Here is a 3,627-nt window from a genome sequence, read left to right as displayed (position 1 = left end):
CTTCTGGCTTTTTTTTTTCTGTTATTATCAATTTGTTGGAGTTCTTTAGTATCCTGTGTACTAAGTCCTTATTTGTTTACATTTATTTTAAAGTTCTATCTTTTACACATCTGTCATTTTATTTGATGAATTGAAACTCTAAATGGAGTCAGATTTCTCAGTCTTTATGAGTATATTTAGCATGTCTATGTCTTATTTATAAGTCATTTTCTATCATATAGCCAGGAAAATAGCATTCTATATAGTCTTCTGAAGATTTCAAATGTTGTGTTTTTTAATTTTTGAATTTAACACACTGAACATTGATATTTGTGTACACTTGAAGTAAATGTTCTGTTTAAATTTGTTCTAATGAAGATAACCAATTGTCTAAGCATCATTTAAAAAAATTATTTATTTTAATTAGTTTCAAGTATACAGTAAATTGGTTAGACATCTATATTGTTCATAAAACGATCCCCCAATTGCTCCCTTCCCTGACCCTCCACCTAGCCAACTTATTAATGCTAACTGCATTCAATATGCTGTGCTCGCCATCCACTTGACCATCTATCAAATAGTTCATCCTTTCACATACTGACTTTTCATTTATATCTGAGTTTAATTCTGTTTTATCTGTTCCAGTCAAATAATCAATTTTTCTAAAGTTGTGTTTATTAATATAACTTTACAATATGTCCTCCTATCTGATGGGACAAGTCTCTCAACCTCAGTTATTATAAAAAAGTGATTTTCCTTCCTTGGGCCTTTTTTCTTCATTTACATATTAATTCAACTTGTCATGTTAAAAAACCAAAGCTTTTAGGATTTTTATATTGGAATTGCATTTAAAATATTGACAGTTGAATCTTCCAAACCTTGAATATAATACAGCTCTTATTCACTTATGTCTTTAATGCTTGTAAACTTTTGAAAATTGTATGAAAAATGGGTTCTTTACATCTTTTAATAAATTTCTTATGTATATTTTTGTTATTCTTTCCACAGACTTACTGAAAATAGATTTTACAAAGATTTGTGTTTTACAAAATGAAATTATATTTCACTTTAAATTAGTAATTTGAGGTAATTTTGTTAATAGTGAGGTATTTAGTCATTGGTACTTCTTTTATGACTTGCCTTTTAATGGACTTTATCTAATTTAATTGGCATGGTCAAAATATTTTATTGACGTAAAGAAATTTTATACATTATAATACAAAATTAAAGAATTTTTTCTAGTTAGTGTTTTTGTAGTGTGGGATGGTTATACTCTTTATTTCAATATTGTCAATTACGTTCATCAAAGTTTTTGGATTTAACTCAAGATTATATAAAAATTCATAAATGTTTTCTTCTAGTTCACTTATTTTATATTCTTAAAGTTTTGCATATACATATATGGATGTATGTGGTGGGAGGTTTTAGAGAAATAGAGATTGTGTGTTTGTGTGTGTGTGTGCATATGTGTAAAGAATTTAAACCTTTTCAAGTGGCTTTCTGTTGACTTAAAACCAAAGTTTTCAACACATTTATAAAAAATTTAAACTACTTCCCTAATCTGATATGTCATATTTACTATATTTAAAGTCCCAATCCTTGCATATCTTTAAACACTTTTTCTTTGATTAGTTGATTATTTCTTAGCCAACACCCCATTACTTCAGGTCATTTAAATGGACCTTGATATCTGATAAGAGACCTGCCACTCAATACTGTTATTAAAAACAACATTTTCTGTTTCAGAGAATTATTTACCATATGAGTAGTAAAGTAATTTCAGAGGTCTTACAACTCTATAAATATTTTTACTTACAATATATTAAATGTCAAATTCATTTGGAAAATAATTCATATCTTGATCACACTGAATAATTCTATCTGAGAACTTGAAAAATTTCTGTATTTATTTAGGTCTTTAAAATTCTTCAGCAATACTATGGTTTTTTTCTTATTTATGTATTGATTGATTTAAATTTGTTTTGCTGACTTTGCTTAATAAAATGATACAGGTTTCATGTGTACAATTCAACAATACACCATAGCTACATTTTCATCATTTAGTTTTCATATTTTTTTGATTTTATTTCCATATATTTTTAATTTGGGTTACAGTAATGAAAGATATATTTTCCTCATAATATTTTCTAAATAATTATAGCTAGTATTCAAGAGAGCTAGTAAGAAAAATTGATCAGTTTGATCAATCAAGTCACTTTACTGACCTCTTTTGCAGTATGATAGATTTTCAGATAATTCATTTGGATTATTGCTGAGTAATGATAATATCATCTTAACGATTTTCTTTTCTAGTATCTTCTTTCTATTATTTTATATCATATTTGTCCTTCTTGTATTATTGTTATTTAACAGAGTATAGTATAAGATAATAACTGTGACTAGAGGAAACCATTACTTATTATGTGCTTTAATGTGGATGCTTGTGGTATTTCTCCATTAAAAAAAAGTATTTACTAAAAAGTATTATCCCCACTTGTATGTAACTGTCCTAAGAGGAACAGATATTACTCTTTAAAGGAACAACTGAAAACTATTTACAAAGAGTTTGCAAAATTAAAGAATTTTTAAAAAGTGGTGAAGTACCCAGTACTTACAACAGTGGGAAGTAATTCCTACCCTAATTATGAAGGGGCAAAAAGGGGAGTTCTTTTTCTTTTTCGGAACATGATAATAATTGTAACAGTCAAAGGAAGGTGCTGACCTTCCTTTGTCTGTTTATGGATTGATTAGAAGGACACAGCCATTTTTAAAGCATGGCACATGAAGAAAGGTGACAGTGGAATTAGTACCTTGATATCTTCTTTTTACTCTCTGATCTCCTGTTATTTCCTCCCATTGGCTAGAGCTAACTGACAGCTTAAATGCATTTGCTTGGTTGATACACTTTGTTTGGATCTTAGATTAGGGCCCAGAGTAAGATGGAAAAGATTAGAGTTGCATCTGTAGGAGCAAATGTAGCACATCCATGTTACTCAACCCTTTTTGCTGCTACTATACACTCTTGACATTGGACAGGAAGTAAAACTCTGTCCCCAATACATGGACCTTCAAAGTCCCTTCAGCTTCCATATCACCAATTTATTTTAACCAAGATGTACTCCTACTTCAAATCTAAATTGAAATATGATCCACCAATCCTCTTCATATAAAGTAGCAGGTGGGAAAGAAAAGAAAAAAACTAAAATTCTAATGAAATGATTACATGAAATAACACATTCACTTCAGTCTAAGGTTTTAAAATTTGTCATGTAATCAAAGTTAATACTCATGACTTTTCAACCACCAATTTTGTATTCCTTTTACTTCCACTTTTTTTTTTTTCTGGGCAGAGTATTTTACCCATTTGGGTGATCCAAAGCTTTATTACCATAGGAGTCAAATCTATAATGGTGCCGTTTCATTAGTTTGCCTCAGTTTCTTGTTGCTCTCTACATAGCAGCATAGCAGTAGAAGGAGGGTTCAGACATCATCTTCCATGCCTTACTTTGTGTGCAGCAACCCGATTTCCCTGTGTTAATTAGGATCAAGTTGTCAACTCAGTCCAGGGGTCTTCCTGCCTGTTTCATCAGCATGGAGAGCCCAACATCACTATGGAAAGTTTCCATTTAAAATTTAATGGAACAATGA

Source organism: Pteropus vampyrus, unplaced genomic scaffold (genome assembly GCF_000151845.1).
Source record: "Pteropus vampyrus isolate Shadow unplaced genomic scaffold, Pvam_2.0 Scaffold733, whole genome shotgun sequence".
NCBI lineage: Eukaryota > Metazoa > Chordata > Mammalia > Chiroptera > Pteropodidae > Pteropus > Pteropus vampyrus.
The sequence above is the reverse complement of the archived record's forward strand: the minus strand, read 5'-3'. Positions refer to the sequence as shown.